The sequence below is a fragment of the Nipponia nippon genome, unplaced genomic scaffold (assembly GCF_047370975.1).
Source record: "Nipponia nippon isolate SJK-2023a ecotype South Korea unplaced genomic scaffold, ASM4737097v1 scaffold_6, whole genome shotgun sequence".
NCBI lineage: Eukaryota > Metazoa > Chordata > Aves > Pelecaniformes > Threskiornithidae > Nipponia > Nipponia nippon.
The window spans coordinates 49,682,376-49,701,441 of record NW_028262380.1 but is presented as its reverse complement, the minus strand read 5'-3'; the positions used below and the strand labels follow the sequence as shown (position 1 = coordinate 49,701,441).

The 19,066-nt window shown below is 40.0% G+C and overlaps 1 protein-coding gene across 4 annotated transcripts in view; it reads left to right on the top strand.

Moving 5' to 3' along the window:
• The first annotated feature begins 1,142 nt into the window (after positions 1–1,142).
• Positions 1,143–19,066, top strand: part of FHIP1A (FHF complex subunit HOOK interacting protein 1A) — a 93,280-nt gene continuing 75,356 nt past the window's right edge. The window contains exons 1-4 of one of the 4 annotated variants that reach the window (XM_087736435.1): positions 1,143–1,409; positions 1,714–1,789; positions 10,406–10,514; positions 16,726–16,849. The gene's annotated coding sequence lies outside the window, so the exon portion shown is untranslated. The remainder of the gene's footprint in view (positions 1,410–1,713; positions 1,790–10,405; positions 10,515–16,725; positions 16,850–19,066) is intronic. The other 3 variants (XM_087736437.1, XM_087736434.1, XM_087736436.1) reach the window with 3 other exon arrangements.

The following is a 19,066-nucleotide window of genomic DNA, read 5'->3' as shown; positions in this document are numbered from 1 at the left end:
GACTGGGTTTTTGGATGATGGTTTTGTCCTGGGAAATCTTAACTCTGGCATACCTAGGAGTGAGTTAGTTTGTGTGGATCTAGTTAGTTAGTAATCTTAGTAAATTATTCTTTAATTACATAGAGCATTTGGAGAGAATGCTTCCTGAGCTCATAGAGAACACCATTACACTTAGTAAATTATATTATACATTTATTTAAAAGAGCTGTTACCCTAACAGGCCAGCATCTATTCCTATTTTGAGTCATTAGTGAAATCACAATCAGTACCCTGACAGTCTAATTAATTTATTTGAAGCCATTTAAAAAAAAGACACAATAGCATAGCGAACCATGCTTAATTATTCACCGCAGCAGTCTGTCGCAGCTATAGTGAGGTATTTAAAAATACGAACTACATAGTTTGTATCATTAGGGAACTCCCTCTAATTCTAATTTGTAAGTAATACGGGCTAGATTTAAAATGGTACTTCTGGTTTGCAGGTTTTCCATGTAGGAGAAATTGATGTCAGGAAGCTTTCTTAGTTATTCACGGGGGCTACGTGAGCAACCCTCCCAGAGGGTCCAGGCAAACGGCAGGCAGGTGATTCCCCACCCGTAACCCTCCACAACAGGCCCCGAAGGCCAGCGTGCAGCTCACCGAGGAAACAGGACTCGAAACGCTCCCCAGGGAGCGCCGGCATTTTCTGCTGAGAGGGGACAACGCTCATACGCCGTGGTATCACCTAAAGAAAAAAAAATTAGTAATAATAACAATTAAAAATTAAAAAGGGGGTGTGTGTATAACAGTGCCACCTAGTGACTCGCATAACTGGGGTCACCCTCCTCCTACGGCATCGCTTCTAAAACACAAGGCCAATCCACCAGATATTTTTATTTTTTTTTAAACATTGATTTTTATTTTTTTTTTGCTCCTACAGGAGCGTGTTTCTTCCCGGGCCGAGCCCTCCTCACCTGATAACCCCAAGTTTTACCTCAAAAGGCGGCACCGGCCGGCTCTGTCCCCTTTGGCGGCCGCCCGCCAGGGGCCGCGCCTCACCCCGCCAGGTCGCGGCTCCTCCCCGCCCCGCTGACTCAGCGGCCCGGCCCCCCGCTTACACAAACTCGGCGGCCGGTGCCGAGTTGGGGCCGCCCGTCGTGAGGTGGAGGGCGGGGCGGGCTGGGCTGGGCTGGGCTGGGGGGAGATGCCCGCCCTGAGGGGACGGAGCCTCCGGGGCGCTCGGTGAGGGCGGGCTTGGGGGGGATCCCTCCCTCCTGAGGGATTAGCGCCGGTCCCGGCTGCCCCGTCGCTGACGGCGACTTACCTGGGCGGCCGCTGCCCTCCCTCCCGGAGCCGGTCGCTTCGGCAGAGAGGGAGCGGAGCCCGCCTCGCCTCTCCCCGGGGAAACTTTCCGCCACCGCCCGCGCCAGGTAGGGGCTGGGTGCCGCGAGGGGGTGGCGGCGGCGGTTGGGGACGGGCCTCGGACCTGGCGGCGGGGCCTCGGTGCCGGGCGCGGTCGCCTCCCGCCCGGGGTTGGGCGGCGCCCGGGCGACCCGTTCAGGGGGCGTCTCGCCGCCGTTTCCCCTCGTCGGCGGTGCGGGACGGTGTCCCCCGCAGCCGGGCAGCTGCTGTCTGCCTCCGGGCCGCCGAGCGGAGTATATAGGTCACTGGAAGTAATGCCTGCCTAATCCCCTTTATCTTTTTTGGCTCGGCTTTTCTCCTGCTGGCTTGTAGGGCGACCTGGCAGCCTTGGCCGCAAACTTCTGGGAGAGGACCCAGGCTTCACACAGGGGAGCAGGCGAGCGCCGAGGTGAGAGCGTGGGATGCACGCTTTTATTTCAAAGAAGGTGTTTTTCTCACAAGTGTGATGCTTTACGTAGTGCCAGGTATTTCTACTTAGGTAGGCAGCGGCCTGACCCTGCGTGTGGGCTGTCAGTTTGGGTTCAGGCTTCTCTTTTAGCAGGCTAGTAACGTTGACCTTTTTTTTTTTTTCTTCAGGAAACTTGTTGTGTCGCTCACCAAATCACTGAAGGCTGTTTTGGTATTTTCTTGGGATGGCAAAGGAAAGCAGAGGTCTCGGCAGCTTCAGGGCCCTGGTATCTGGAGTAGGCAGTGTGTCCTGATAAAGCGTTTGCTGTGTTGCTGTGATCTCTGAGGCAATGAGGAACTACTAGCAAGGTCGTGCGAACGTGTTCTGTCACCCAAGGCTGTTGGTAGTAACTCGGCATGATTTTGAGTTACTCCACGTGGACAAATCTGTAGGTGTAGGTGCGGGCAGATACACGCTGTCTGTTAGGAGGTTGTGCGTAGGGTCAGCCTGCCAGTATAGGACAGTTTGCCAGGTTGGGGCATATGGTTTCTTATAACTGCAAAATGCTAAGGCACACTTGGTAGTATTTGGAGATTTTTGCTTCAGTCTGATTTCCTCCTCCTCCCTGGGGTGTGTGATTGGTTTTCTGATTAGCATTAACACATGCCATACGATGATAAGAGGAAGAAAAATGCCTAAAAATGAGTATGTTATTTTATATGCTGCCATGCTGCTTCTGGTTGAACTGAAAAGGACTTCAGAATCTGCCAATGCCTTCTCTCACTGCCCAGATGTTTTCTGTTGATCAATGTGAAACTCTGATGCTGTGCAAGAGTTTATAGTTGCATTTTTGGTCTGTACAACAGTGGTTTTGTTCCTCCTTGTAGCTGTAAGTAGGATTCAGGGCCTCATCTCGTGAGTGGTGAAGCATGATGCTTTTACCTGGTTTTCATTTTCAGAGAGAAGAGGGAGTGATAATAAACTGCCTATTCAAAGAGATCTCTCGCACACCAATATGGTAACAGTGTTAGGTCATAAAGTACAGACCTATGTTCCTGATCTGTGCTGGTTTTACACCATAATTTCTAGAAGTAAACCTTTTAGAAAAAATGGCGATTGGAAAGGTTTATAATACCCAAAGGAGTGAAGTCAGATTAGGGTTTTCACATTATTTTTGTTGCCTTACTTCTGCTGGGCTGTGTATGAAGAGTCCACCTGATCTGAAACTAATCTAAGAATTAGGACCTAGTGCTGTAATTTGTTTCTTCCTCTCTGACTCTGCTTTAATGAACATGGAAGGTCAAAGAGAGAAGGAAAAGACAGAAAAACTTACAATCTATTTTGTAAAGTATAAATAATTGCAAAGGGCAAGATTGTACCAGTGAGATATTGGTGTGAGGATGGCAGCTGTGAAACTGATGGAACATCCAGATACCTTTTGCTGTTATCCATCTCAATCAAGACAAACGTTTTCGATTGACTTCTGCTAACAGCTATTTTAATCTATTTATTGAGCCATGATGATTGATGATATGTGCTTTGAAAAATAAGTGAATTCTATTAAAATGATGAAAAATGTGTTGCCAAAGCCCATGGAAGAACATAACTTAATTTACATCTTTTTCTTTTCTTTTTTTTTTGTTTAAAAAAAAACTTTACTGTATCCACGTTGTGTCTAAACTATATGGTGGTGATGGTAAAAATTGGATTATCCTCTGTGAGGGTTGTTTTGGGTTTGATTTCCCCCCTCCCCAAATGGGATACAAAACTTTATAGAATCCGAAAGTAAGAGAACCAAAATTGGAGAAACTTCTGCTGACGTGGTTTTATTTGACCCTGGCATGAAACTGAGTTTTAGAAATCTAGATGTGTATTTTCTTTTCAAAAGATTATACTAATGCATTGATGCCTGTTAAGCTTAAGTCTTCAGATTTACAGACTCTCGGTACCATCTGAAGAATCAGTTTCTCTGTTAAAGTGTTCATTGAAGGGATATCAAGATTACTTTGATGTACATCAAGTTTTAAGGCTTTTTTAAAAAGAACTTATTCACAAATGCTGCTGTTCCACCCTAGCATATCTTTATTTATTAGTATACAAATGCTGCTTTTTGATGTTTGCAGAAAGTTTCATTGCAAGGGCTTCTCAAATTTTAATTAGACTTATGGAAATCTTGTTTTGTTCCTTCATGTTTGAGTTGCATACTTGAGTTTTAAAAAATGCAGGTCTCCACATCCTGGTATAATCTTATTGTGACTAGTAGTTTCCCTCAAACATTTGAGAGATATTCTCTCTCTCTCTCTCTCTGTGCTCTAGAGCAGTTATGTTTGTGGTGTTTGTTATGTGCTGCTGAGAACAGGGCTTTTGTGACCTCTTGTTCTAGTCATCCTTTTTTATAACAGTTTTATAACCGTATTTTAGTTTATAGGCACTTAAACTCTAAGACTCTCCTACTCAAACATGCTGACTTGGCATTGTTAGCTTGCTTGTGGTCTCTTCTCAGCCTAATCAGATAGTTATTTAGCGTAAGACTGACCTACAACCCAGGAAGAATCGAATTCTCTATCCCCATCGGAGAAAGCCCACAGGAAGGAGGGCATCAAGGAAGGCTGTTGGCCAAATGGTGCTTTTTGTGTGTCCTGCTTTTGGATGTGTTTCAGGTGATGTATTACACAACAGTGGATGCCTATACTTTAGGCACGTTATGGATGCACTTTTAATGCTCTGATAGTGTTGAGCCAAGACCAGCAACCTTGGGGTGCTTCCAGAAGAGGCTACAAAGGCCTGCACTGGTCAAAAGCTGGGGCACTAGTGATCTGGAAATTCTGAATTTCCTTCAGTCCTTTTTGTAGTACAGCACAGTGGCCAAATAAAGGCTTGTAAGTAACTGCTGGTACGGCTGTTCTGTAAGAATTGCTGTACCTTTAAAAACTCATGCGAACAGCCTCCAAGAAATGGTGCCTTTTTCTGATTGGATTCATGGATTTGGAAAGTAGAGCTAGGACTTCACTGTGTTGTGGGGAGCAGGTCAGTTAGACTGGGATCAAGTCTGAAGACTGACTGGGCTGAGTTGAAAGAATGGTTTTGAATGCACTTCTGAATGCATACAGCAATACATGGTTCTGGAATAATTACTCCTGTGTAATATATACGCACATACACCAGTGTCAACTTAAGTTTGGAGGTGCTGTGGTGGCAGCAAAACATTCACAGCTAATGTTAGTGTTATGAAGACAGAAGAACTTTTGGGAACACATCTTGCCTTACTTTCTGTCTTAGGCATTGATCATAAGACTTCCTATTATTATATGTAGGTATCTTTTGGTAAATGACTCCTTGATGGTATAAGAATGCTTTCTGTTTTAAACCATGTGGCTGAAAAATTCTTGTCAAAGGTGATCCTGAAAGGCATGTCCAGGTGAGGCAATTTCATGTGGAATGAAAGCAGAGCAAGTAAGGTAAGAGCTGGTGACAATGGTGGTAGAGGCTCAAGGCAGGCAAAGACACGATCTAAGAATGTGTTACCTCTGATATCTAGTGGGATTACCTTTAACAGAGGAAAGTTTGGAAACGTGACACAATTATAGCTGTCTGCATGCAGGAGGCCCAAAACTGGAGTTCTGTATATACGCGTAACAGTATTTTTCAGGTGGCAGTTGATTTTGGAGGAAAAGGTGGAATGAGATGCAGAGTTAATTTGTGTAAGATGTAGTAGCGGCTTTGACTCATGTTATCTCTGAACTAAATGCAGGATGTTTTCATAGCAGTTGCAGAATTTGTCCTGAAATTTATTCCGTTTCAAACTGTGGTGGCTCCCCATGGGTGGTAAGTTATTGGGAAATCAATGACTTTTTTCTTTTTTTTTTTTTCCTAAAAAAAAGAAAAAAATCAAATTGTGAGGTAATACTGAATTGCCCACCTGCCCAGTGATGGTAGACCATGACAGTTAATTCTGGTCTAATCATAATTAGCATTGTAAAGGACATATTATCTGCTTCCGTGTGAGGAAATACATAGCTAGATTAGATTAGTGCTAAAAGTATTAGGCAAATTCTTATTATGTAATTTTTGCCGTTTAACTGTAGAAGCATAGTCAAATGTCATCTTCTCCCCTTGTACCTCTCCCATAGACTCCAAACAGTATGACAGACACAGTTTTGTTTAAATAAACAGTTGCATGCCTTAGAATAACTTGTCTGGTTTGGTTTTTTTTTTTTTTTTTTTTTTTTTAAAAAGGGGCAAAAAACCTGTGTGATAATAAAAATATGTGCTAGGTTCTTTGTGTAAATAACTGTTGCTGAAAGACACTTGTGCCATTTATCCTTCTAATTCTAGTTCATTTTTTACAAGTTGCCTGTATTGGTGGAGGGTAGGATTTATTTCTGTGAAAACTTTTATATAAGTAGACCTAAGGTAGTGACTATTCTAGTAGTAGTTTAGTTTTCTTGGGGAACCAATAAAGTGATGCCAGCGAAAGACCTCACAGCCAGAAGGATTTCCTAATGTACATGAAAGAAATAAAGCCTTTAAGCTATTGACAAGACCTATATGCCAGTAAACTTTTGAATTGTAACTTAAATTTAACTATTGGCTGTTTTCATCGCACTGCGCTGGTGGCTGAAGAGTTGAACTGCTTAAGAATCAATCCCACTTGTGTTCACAAAACCTTTTGTAAAACCTCAGGTACCCCTGAGCAGGAGGGAAGAGAATTTTGTATTTTTGAGTTAGTTTTATTAACAATTAATGGTTAATATATTTGTAATAACTAAACATTTTTCAGATGTTTGTTTTTTGACACACAGGTCAAAGAGCAACGAATGAGAAATTGCTGTTGTGCAGCCAGGTCCAAAAAGTAATGTGGGTTTTTACTGAATTGTGTTAACTCATTTTGATGTGGCAGGCTCCTGCCCTAATGCAACTAACCTGAGAGGGAGAGATAATTTGTCTTGGTGCTTCACCGCTGTACTGGCATTACATTAAGAGTAGTGTTTCTGTAAGCGTATGTATGTTGAACATATACGGGAAGAAGGGAGCCTGAGTAGGGAGGTGCTGCATTTATAATTACAAGTTGAAGTTGAAACACTGGTGCCTTGTACCTTGTTACACTGGACCCATGTGCTTTATTAAACACAGCTGTTCTGTTTCCGCCTTGCATGTATGTGACACTTTTACACTTCGCCGGTGCCATAAATATGTTTTAGTACAGTGTCATAAATTCAGTATTCCTGTAAGAAAACCTATGGAGGACAAAAGCTTATCTCCCCTTGTGAGGAACTCCCTTTATTTTCCATGCTGGACTTTGCAGGAAGTGCATGCTCCCAACCACAGCGAGGCGTGGATTTGTTTCGGAGGTGAGGGCTCTGTTCCTCTCTGCGTGTGACTTAGAATTATGGTGGGTTCTCTCTCCTGTGTGCCTGACCAAGGTACAGCTGTGACAGGTGCTAAGCAGCCAAAGATTTTTCTGCGAACCATTAATGCCTTCAAAAAAAGGATGCATTGCTCCTTGTTTTGTTCTGATGTTGTTATCGAACCACTCAAATGTCCTCGCAATGCCTGTGGCATGGATTGGGAATATCAATCATATTGGGACTTAAGATTCTGAGTTTCAGCGAAGTAGTGGATTCAGCTAGTCTGTTACTTTGAGGTGGTCTTGCCTTTTTTTTTTTTTTTTTTTTTTTTAATTGGCCATTTTGCCATTCAGTACAGGGAAGCATAGAACACAGAGTCAGCAATAGGTGTAACAGAATAATTTCCTTTCTGAATTGCTGACTTGCATTAAGATTAATTATGCTAGCCTGCTTGTAGTGGTTTCAGGTAAACAATTAGGAAGTTCTTTATTAGCTCCTTGAAACATTTTTGTAGGATGAGGAGCATGTGAAGTGGAAGTTTTTCACATTTCCTTGGGGGGGCGGAATAAACATGGAGGGCAGAAACTTGTTTGCCCTCACAATGATTTCTGTTCTTAGTGTTTTGGTCCCAGCAACGTGAAGAACACTGGGAAACATTAGCATGAGCTGGCTGCCAGATACCACACAAGTTTTATGGAATGTCAGTGGTTACATCTGCCTTCAGCAGTGTTTCGCTGGCATGAGTTTTACAGTGGTGATGTTTGCCAACAGCAGCCCAGTGCATAGGGGTTCCTGACTTGCTAGCGTTGATACAGCAGAACACATCATAGTATCGAGATGGTTTTGCAGAATTTCCTTAGGCTAGATAGAGCTAGGTTTGTTTTGCTTGGATGCCAGTGGAGTCCTTAGACTTGGAAAACTTTTTTATTTCACAAGAACCTTTATTGCTGGAAAAAAAAATAAAAATTAAATATTCAGAGAGAAGCAACTAAGGCAGTTTAACAAACTGCATTTATGATGCATGCTATTCACAAGTTATATCTTTTGTTAGTGTTGTTTTTAGCAACTTACTTGTTAGTAAAATGAGTTAATCAGAAATGGTAAATCAAAACCACCACCCAACATTAAGGACGTAAGGGCAAAGCTCAAAGGAAGTGATAATGCTCTTCCTTAGATTGATTTCTGTAGCTGAGGAAGTAGACAAAGTTCTGGGCACACAGACCTTGGTTCTGCTGACATTCAAGTCAGCTCAGTTAAAATGACTGTATTATTTGACTTTTGGTGTATATAGAAGCAATTTGAACACTTTTCCAGGTATTAATTTTTCTTTTAGTCTTTGCCTATAAGGAAAAAAATTGTTAGCGGAATTTGTGGCTTCTATTTGCATGAACTTTTCCCATTAGCCTTCACTGAAATTCAATTTGAATTACTTTGTGTGCTGACACATTTTTAAAAGTTAAATTAATTAAAGATGAATGAAATGTTATCTGATTCTTCCTCTTGACAGTTTAAAATTCTAAGGTGATGGTAATGCCTAACATTTCATGGATGTTGTATTAGTTTAGGAAGTGATAAACTATGCATAGCTTAAGTTCAGTACTTGCTGTGCATTATATCATTACCATAGCAGGTACATGTGCGCTGATTCAGTAGGTGGAAAGTTACTGTTTGATTTTAAAGTAGCAGCAAGTGTGGGGGATAAAATTTTGTTGTACTGGCAGCAAGGCATATTCCATTACTAGTGGTAACATTTGTACAAAGTTTTGGCAAACATTTAAAGTAACAACAGTTCAGGCTTGAAAGAGGCATCAACTCAACAGCAACATTTCAGGAGCACTCAGCATTGGGCTCAGTGACAGGAGATAATGTGATCTAAGCAGTTATCATTCCAAAGTACATTCAAATATTCTGAGGTAAAAATATTATTTATTCAAGTACAGGAATATTGGGGTCTGTGGCATAAGGGAGTTGAAAAAACAGTTGGTGGCAGAATAAACAAACTTTTCCATTCTAAACAATTCTTCTAAAAGTCTGTGTGAATAAAAAGGAAAAGAATATTGGTACTGTCTTGGTAGAAGTGACTGAAGGCTGGCAAATCAGGGAGATTTTCTGGACAAGGGTGTTTGTGGACACCTATCAGAAATCATCCAGCTTGCAGGATTACCTAGGAGTATTGGTTAGAGTGTACAGCAGGATGCAGGTTCCTACTAAGTTCTTGGAGGACCTTGGTAAAACTTTCCTGGTATTAAATATGAAGAAAGCAACCAGAGGATAGGCTCTTCCAAGCTTTGTTATAACCAGAAGATATGTAACTTGTGTGAGAGTGAACAAATGAGAGTCTGGGAAGGAGGACTTGTGCTAAAATAAAACAATGGATTTTTAGAAAGGCAGACTTCATGTAAGTCTGGTTAACATGAATCTTATCCACTCTCTGTGTGTTAAGAGGGGAAAAAAAAATTGGGAGAGATATTGTTTCTTCAGGAAATTATGTTAATGGCAGAAATTGAAACTATTCTTCCACAGAGATAAATATGAAAAGTAGTGAGAGGCTGGCTTGGCTACTAGTGAGCTCTTTAATATCAAACACAATGAGGGAAAAGGAATCCAGGCTGGATTGCCAAGGACAAGTGTAAAAATATAGCACAAGCACATATAATTTAAAATGCAACATTCAGAATGGCCAACTCCAAAAGAGTAATAAGAAATCATTATAGAAATACAATGTTAGTAAAAAGAAAAATAGGGAAGGTTTGCTGCTCTTTGAAGACTGGAGCTGTGGACAGAAAATGCAAAGCAAACTGAGGTCTTTTTTTTTTCACCTCATCTTTAATAAGAGAGACGGGGACTAGGAGGCAAACATGGTGTTCAGAGCAAGTGCTAAAACCCTAAGCTAGTGTGAGGAAGGAACGAGTTATAAAGCATTTAGATAAATTTAAGTTTGAAGTGTTTAAAAAACCTTATTGAAAGGGTAAGAGCTGTCTGATGTAATCCCTGAGCTTCTGCAGTTACTTAACTCATGGAGGATGTGTGTAATACTGTGAGACTGAGAAGAGTGATTATAGTGTCTGTCAGGTGTTGGGGGGGAAGTGGAAATGAGCAGTTGTAGACCCTGTTGTTTAACTTTGATTATTGGAGTATTTTCCCTGGGAATTAAACCCTCCTAAAGCAGTAGAAGATGACAAAGAAACGAGCAGTAGCCCATATGATTCTATTTTTAAGATTCAGCCATGTTAGACTAATGCAATTTCTTTCTCCAAAATGCTAACAGGCCCTGCAATCAGAAGAGGAGCAGTTGATCTCTGATAGCTTGACTCTTTATGATAGAAAATGTCAAAACTTCACTCTTGTTAAAGAATGTCTGGAGGAATCGACTGTGGGTAAGCACTAAACTGCTTGAAAAACATTATTTTCTCTTGGAATGGACTCATGAGATAGTGTTTTGGGATTTGGGTGAGGTTTTTTTGTTTTTTATACATATGAAGGATTTAGGTATTATAGTGGATGACAAGAATAATAAGAGTCAACATTGTTATGTAATTGTAAAATTAGAGAATATCATACCAAGATATTGTCACAGAATGATTGAATTCTGCCCTTACAAAACTTTTGGTTGTTTGTTTGTTTTTTTTTAATAGGGCTGGTTCTCAGGTTGGGACTGAGGTTTGCATAGCAAAAGCATCAGCCTCACAGCTCAGTTCCTTACTTCAAACACAGCGAGCCTTCTTTAAAGTAATTACTGCCTCCTGGTTGATGGGAGCAATCAGAGAAGGCCAGAACGACCGAATGCTTCCCCCGAGGCTTGCTTCAGTAAACCTTTAGGACCTTTCTTGTTCTTGCTGTGCGGTCCTGTGACTGCATCACACATGTGAGAATAGAAGTATATTCTGCAAGTTCAGTGAAGTAATCTTTCTAGCCAGTGTTGAGATAGTGTCCAGTTTTGAAGACGGAATTTATTTAAAAAAAAAAAAAAAAGAAGGTAATATGAACCCATTGGAGGGAGTCTGGAGAGGAGTACTAAGAATACCTGGGTATCTGGAGGAATGGCTGAATGAACCAGGAGCTGTTATTTTAGCTTCAAAGAAGAGAAAGAGGTAGTGGAGAAATGAGAGAGTGAAGGTTAGTCTGTGAAATATACATGTTTCTCACAACGATCTGTTTTCTTTCCTTGGTTGGTAAGACTGTTGCGTTGGAATATATTATCAGGAAAATTTGTGAATAATTTTAAGCATGGGTGATGCAAGCATCTGAGAGTTGTGACAGAAACATGATGGGTATTACCATGGCACAGGGGGAAGGACTAGATGACTTTGAGGTGATTTTTGATCATTTGACTGGTAAATAGGAGATGGTTACTGTGGAGCAGCACAATCTGTAAAATCCAGGGAGAGTGCGGTACTGAGAATTCCTTTTCTCCCTACCTCTACTCTTGCATCTCATTTGACAGGGAGGATCCAGAAGATATGAAAACATTATGCCTTTTTTTTTTTCTTTCTTTCTTTTCTCCTGCATGGAGTAGATGAGCAAGACATAGAACTTCACATTGCTGTGGCTGTTGAAAAGTAGCTAGAATTCCCTGTTATAAGACAACAACATGAAAAAAGGACTACGGGCATGCCTGTACCCACACTGGCTCTGCAGGAGCAAATCCTAGAACAGGGAGTGCTAGGAAATCTGCTGTGAAGATGCCTAGATTAGCTTCAAAAACAGTTTAGTCATATTTGTATGGCATTGCATCCAAGCCACTGCGGTTTTACTGCTTCCAGACCTGTGCTAATATCTGCTCTCTGCCATGCAGACTTAATCAGCTTGTGTTAGTGACAATTTGGCAAACTCTTTCGGATAATCTACTGTATGTTGTAAACAACCCCCTATTGTGCTGCCCTTGTAGCCTGTGTTTATTTGGGTGCACTCACTCTTTTCCTTTAATTAATCGTCCAGTAACAGCACAAAACAGAGATGGCTATTCACTGTGTGAGATTTCTTGTCTCAATGCTAGGGATAACAATGGTGACATTAAACAAAGGTTTTCATTTCAGTTGCATGCTATTGGGCAAAGCCATGAATAGCAGAAGAAAAACAAAGATTTGAGGAAGTCCTGCAGTGTCAACTGATCTTTAAATCAAAAGCAAATATTTTATGTAAAATTAACAGTTTAGGAGACTTTTTTTTTACTCACAGAGGAAAGTTTCTCAGGATGTATCACTTCTATGATGTGTTCTTTCTCTTAATTACCACCATGCATGTATGAAACAGAGCTAACTTTTAACATACTTCTCTTTTTAATATTTTAAAGTCCATCTGCTATTTTTGTGAGATTTTGAATGGCATATATTGCTACCGGGAGTGTTTGTATTGATTCATAAATCTGTTGACTATGGTTTCTGGGGTTATTTTCTTGGGCTTTCACGTGAAGGGTAAAGATAAGGAAAGCAATTTAAATTTCCCAAACCACAAGGCTATGCATCTTTCATAATATCTAGCCTGGGTAGTGGTGTGGGTTATGATACATGGTATGCAATACAGTCTCGAAGGACAACTTTCATCTCAAATAAAATGCAGTATAATCCTGAGCTCAGAATTAATTGTGTAAAAGAGGACGGCTAGTTCTTGGCTACTCACTTACAAATCCTTGAAAAGGCTTTTGCCTTTCTGAGGATGTCCTGTAACCTACCTATGAAAAGAAGGTTTGACAGATTGTTCTGCTGTGGGTTGAAGAAACATTCAAAACTGCCTTCTGCCATTATGTTGATGATATCTTGATATAAAATAGAGCATCTTAATTCATGAAGGTTACTACTATGAATTGACTGTTTTTATGTTCTAAAACTTTTTAATATCCTCATCACACCTATTTTAGGACAGACTCTCAGTCTATCCAAGCAATGTGTGTGTATATATATATATATATAATTTTTTCCCTAATATTCATATGATTTGAAATTTTTTTTTTTTTCATATCTGGTTCCAATTTTTTGGAGCAGTTCCTCTACCATTTCATGTTTTCCTCATTTGTCTCGGTTTTCAGAAATGAGAAGGCAGAAACTTTGTGTTCTCTCTCTTTCCCTCTGCCCCCCGCCCATTTTGGATACAGAATGTGGATGTATATTATTTTTTACCTGGTGTGTGGTGTTGCTTGCTTGCTTTTACAAAGCTGTGTATTTGATGCAAAAGCAAAATACTTGTTCTTCCAAAAATACATTACATAAGGCAAGACTGTGGCTGGCAGTAATGGTTTATCAGTGCCTAGAAAGAGGTCCAAGTGTCAGTGCTCTCTGGAGATAAGGATGTATTATTTTCTACCTGGCAGTACTGAATTTTGTCTTGGAGGTGAATGAGACTGGGTAACAAGTACACACTGGCAATACTGTGTGATTAATACGACTCTCCTGGGTCACAAGTACAGGAAGCTCTCTGTTTAATTATAACTCTGCTTCTTTAATATAATTACAGCTTTTTTAATGAAAAACAAAAAAGCTGATTGGAAATAGGAATTTCTTTAGATTATTCAAATGCTTGTGACTTCGTATACTAGACTGAGTCTTCTTTTGCCCTCTAACCTAAGGTGTGTTGTGTTGTTTTGGTTTTGTTTGTTTGTTTTTAAATGAGTTGGGAAGCTAAAGGCACTTAGGTTCTGGAAAGTTACCATAGCTTGATGTTAAGGTTTCAGATCCATATTTTTTTTACATATGTGTAGTTAGAGAATCTTTCCATGTTCTGAATGTCTTCTCTTTAAAACCTGCGTATTAACGGCATATAATGGAGAAATCATGCTTTTGTAGACTACAAAAGAACACACCTTTGTGTTTTGCTTTACTGCCTCAGTAGGACTAACAAAGATTCATTGCATCAGTCTTGCAGTACTTGGAAGCTGAAACACTGAATATGTTAGGATAATATGGCACCACTCTTAAATATGTGTAATATTTTATTAAGTATATGATGGAAAACAGGCACTAGCCAGATCAGAAAAGGGATTGTTCCTCATGTGACTCTGTTCTTCACTGACTGTGGTTTCAGTCTCTTGTACCAATTTTCAGTTTTGGGCTTGTGATTTTGGATAAGAAATGTCCTTCAGGCTGAAGCATGCTGGAATCCTTAAAACAATTATGCTGAAAGGCTCATTTCTTGGCGCCCCCCCCCCCTTGCTTCTGATCACCTGAGGCCCTTCTGTATTCTGATCACTTGAGACCCCTCCATGGGTGCTTCTTGCATACTCCTTTCCCACATCTGCTGTAAACTGATTTCTAGAGAGGCTTGGGTTTACCTTCTGTGCTAGTCTTTAGTTCTGACTATGGGTAGAGGCTATTTCTCTTCCTTTTTTTTTTTTTTTTTCTCCTCTTCCTCTTTTGTGTTTGTTGTGATGGACTATTTAATATGTAGCTAAAAGGAAAGAAAAATGCCAGGCTGATCAACTTGTAAACCTCAATCATGATGACTTCATTTAGACTATACCTTTTTAATGTATATGACAGTAGTCTTTAAGTTATGCTGCAAATTAAAGAAGGTGAATCCAAGGGAGAAAGTAATTATTTAAGCTAAAGGACAGCTTGGTCAAGAACACAATTATAGGCTCCACTTACAAATTTACACAGATAAGTGATAGAGCGAAACAAAAATAGAAAAACTGTATTTAACAAGTCAAACTTATAATCTTATTTTTATGACCAGACATAATGGATGTATGAAGCAGACAGGTAGGGAATTAGTGTTAACTACAAATTATGGAGAAATCTCCTTCCTCTAGAGCCCCCACTCAGAATTATTTTGAGTAATAAGAAAATATATTGAAAATATCATGGTTTAGTAAGCTAGCATTTTGTGAACAGTATTTTACTATTTCAGTGATGCTGCACACATTGTCAGATTGTGGAAGCCAGCTAGTAGTAACAAAGGCCATACAGAATGTCGGCAGATAAAAGCATGCAGATAAGTCCTTCATGGGTCTCTTACGGATTTTTTTTATCTCTAGTGAGCTATGCAAAGTAATACCTTTCTGAACTGGGGTCAAAGGAGGAAAAAATAAACCAAAAACAAAACCAAGAAAAAAACCCAGAACTTTTTTCTTCATGTAGAATTTAAAAAAAATAAAAATCCCCACATACTATTTAAAGGGTACTTTAACAAAAAAAGCCTAACCCTTACCTCATAAAATTTTCTGGATTGATCTGGTTCTATATTGGTGGTAGGTATATTTTTTCTGTTGTTTAGAGGCACAGGCTGGAGTAGGATTACATTAAAGGCACTGGCAGGAAATGTTTTGGAGATGGTCTGGAGCATAGAGAGATTCACCCTGGTATCATTTCGCTTGCAGAAATTGGCTAGTTTTTAGGACTACGTCTTTGTTTTAATGGAGGGAAAAAATGATGCTAAAAGACTGTTATGAGATTTCTAGTTACCTCTGTGGAGGAACCTGGTATAATCATCCCTAAAATTCAGGATCATAAGACGGCAAGGGATCTCTTGGATCATCTAGTCTAGCCTCTACTGAAACCATGTTATATTTGTGATCTAAAAACTGATAGTGTCTACCCATAAGCTCTTAATTTTGGGGTGGTTTTGTTCATGCTACTTTGATGGGAAAGCTATATAAGAACCTGGTTTAAACTACGAGTTCTTGGCCAAAAATTATATTTATGCAAAATAATTATTTTCTCCCTTGAGGTATATACCTTTTTAGCTTTTGCATGATTCCTTTCAGCATGCCGAAAACTTTCAGAATTTTACCTCCTTGCTTATAAGAGAGAAAAACTGACAGCCTCCCTGTTTTGAATTAATTTGTGTAGTCTGGAGGAATTTCTGCCAGACAGGTTAGCAGGATGTCTGTAAAATCAATTTTGAATGCTAAGCACTGTGTAAATGAATAGACACCCTTTTCATACTTGCTTTTTTTTGTATGTGTGCAGCCTTTTTACATGTCAAATATAAATTTAATATAAATGACTCCAGTGTTGACAGAAAGGTGTGGATTTCTCCTCCTTTGCCTTTGCATGTGTTTAGCTTGTTTAACAAAATGTTGTTATGAAGCATTTCCTGTCTGAAAATTGAGTTTTATAATCAGCTTCTTGGCAGCGTAGCCAGCTTTAGCATTCAGTCACACCACTTTTTTCTGCTTTTGCATGTTATTTATTTTTTTTTCCTCAGTGGTTACTTTTTAACCAGAACAGTTTCTTAATTGCCCCAAACACATTCAGTGTGTGATGCACAAGTGCATAGATGCAAATGTTTTTGGGTTGCAGCAGTGAATAGAAGGCAGCAATGAAGTGAAACGTGGATTGCTTCTGCAGTGCTGTGGGCTCATAGCTGACTATGGCCTTGGTGTTTTCAAGGGCTTCTCATCAAGGTAGTGGTGGAAGGCCTGAAAGCTCTGATCTTGTCTGTGTGGACCTGTCTCATGCTGTGGAATACACTTTGTTACTGCTTCTCTTGTATACTTGAGATTTTATCATCTTGTTCTCCTTAAGATGGTTTGAGTTTTTCCCCTCAGCTGTTAAACTGCCAAATTTAATTCAAGTGTTGGGCAGTTACTTTCTATTAATAGAGAATGGTAATTTTTACTTTTCTACTTTCTCTGCCTTTCCTTGTCTGTAGTGGAAAGCTGAATGCTGCTGAATGGTGTCAGCTGAAGAAACCTTAGATCTAGATTTTCCACCAAATGGAACAGCTGCCAGAGCAAGTTTTTCCTTGCTGACCTGTTGACATGCTTTTATTGCAGGTAAAGTAAGTGTGTGTGTGTGTGTAATAGGTAATTCATAGTAGAAGTCTGTTTGCTGATCCATGAGATCTCAATTTGGAATGCTGGGTGTCATGACAGGTTTTTGCAGTATAGACACCTGTCTTCTGAAAAGCGGGCTTTCGACTTCAGTCTTATTTAAAATGTCAAATAGAGGCTCTAGTAGCACTGAGCCGCATTTAGATAACGCGGGCTCTGGAGCATCCTGTCAATGTGTGGTGTTTCAGTTCTCTTCTTGTTCACACCTATACAGTATACTCACATTTGCATAATATTCCTGTGGCAACCACAGTAATTGCTTATATGTGAAATGAATATGTGGCAATTATCATATGCACTTTAGCTGTCTCTTAGTGCCCTGTAACTTCTGGAGAACAGTATGTGACCTACATACCCTATAAGTCAGTGACAGATTGCCAGTGGCACAATGACGAGAAGCCAGAAGACTGTATGCCAGGATTTTCTTGAGTTGGCAAGACTCCTCTTTTTTTGTTTCAGAATATCTCTGTGTCATTTGGACTATGGGATATGAAATAGTTGCAAAGCCTGTCACGTGAAGAATGTACGTTTTCGTTTTTTCCTCTGACTCTAACAGGTACACCGTAGGATACAGAAAGAGTTGAAGGAGGAAAGACTTGTCTTCTCTATCTGTGCTTAAAAATTGAGCACAGAAACTTTAGAAATACTTTTACAAAAAAACCTGAATAAGGGGTAGAGGCTCCTAGACTCTGGTTTGTCGTTGGATCATCTTATTTCACCTTACTCTGCAGTGAAACTAGTCAGCTGACAGATGAAAATTCAGATAAATCTCCTCCCTGACCTGATCTACAAGGATGAGTATCATTTGGTTCTTGATGCAACATCGTACATGTCCCTTTTTTATTAGACAAGCTGTTTTACAAGGTGAAAAGGGCTGAACACGATGAGTTGCCTTCCCAAGAGAAGCTTATTCTCAGGCTGCAAAAGGGGCTGATGAAAGAGCTTGAAGGGGGGTGTGGTCTTCATAGCTTGAATGTTTCATAGAAGAGTTGGCATCATTTGGGGAGGAGATGTGGATGTTAATTGCAAGATTGACATAAGGAAGTAGTGTGTGTAAGAGAAGCCCAAGCTACCTAGTAGGAGGGAGCCTGATGTGTGGGCGTGAAATGAGACTGGGATTAGTGCAGACAAGCTTGAAATCTGACACTATGTTTGATTTCCAGAGCTGTGTTAGTTACATCAGGTAGGCCATTCATATCAGTCAAATAACATTAGAGAGGGGAACAAATATGAAATGATACTTTACAATAATCACTAGTTCCTGTTTTTTATATACCCAGGTTTTCTTTGAAACTGATCAAGAAAAATAGGAATAGCTGGTAGATATTAACCAAGTATTAACTATCTGGTAAACTCTTGTGCTGTGTTTTGTTATTTTTAAAACTCTAAACACTTGCTTTATGAAAATGAACACCGTCTTTCAGCAGCCTTTCATGTAGAATGTGTCTGGTCTCATCCTCCCCTCTAATGCTACATACTCATTCTTCCACCTCTTTCTTGATGCAGTTTGTTGCAGTTCTTGATGCTGACCTGTGAATGGGAGACTTCTGTTTTGTCAAGCTGGAAGCGATGATATTCTTCTCATATTAACCTGTGCTGCTCTGTAAGGGTTAGGGAGGGATCTGGTATCTCTGTAATATGTTGTACAAGTTCCCAAAGTATCATTTCAAAGTATCTTCAGGAAACTGAGGGGCTGTAGATACACTGATGTTGACAAGTATTTAATATGTTATTGTTTCCACTGTGTGAAGGAATTAATTGGCAGCTCTGAAAGTGTTGTAAACCTGCTTTATCCAATGCAGATCATTAAAATGTTTCTGAATGTCAAACCTTGTCTAGAAGCTCAGCTAGCAGGGTGTTTGTCCAGAAGAACTACATGTTCTCAAGACAGATGGCACTGTATCCAAAATTGAATGAGTATCAGCTTTCACATGTACTGAGTTACAGCTCATCCATGGTTCTGTGCCTGTATGGAAGCAGCTTTGATTGCCAAAATGACTATTTCTCAATCAGTTGCTGTAGGTAAGAGCTGTTCTTCAGATGGTTTGTAGTGTTAGAATATAATATCTTACGCAATAAAGGCAAATCTGTTTGTTTCTCCTGACAGAAGACAAAAGAACAACTGTTAAACTATTGTCCAATCTCATTCTGTAACTTTGT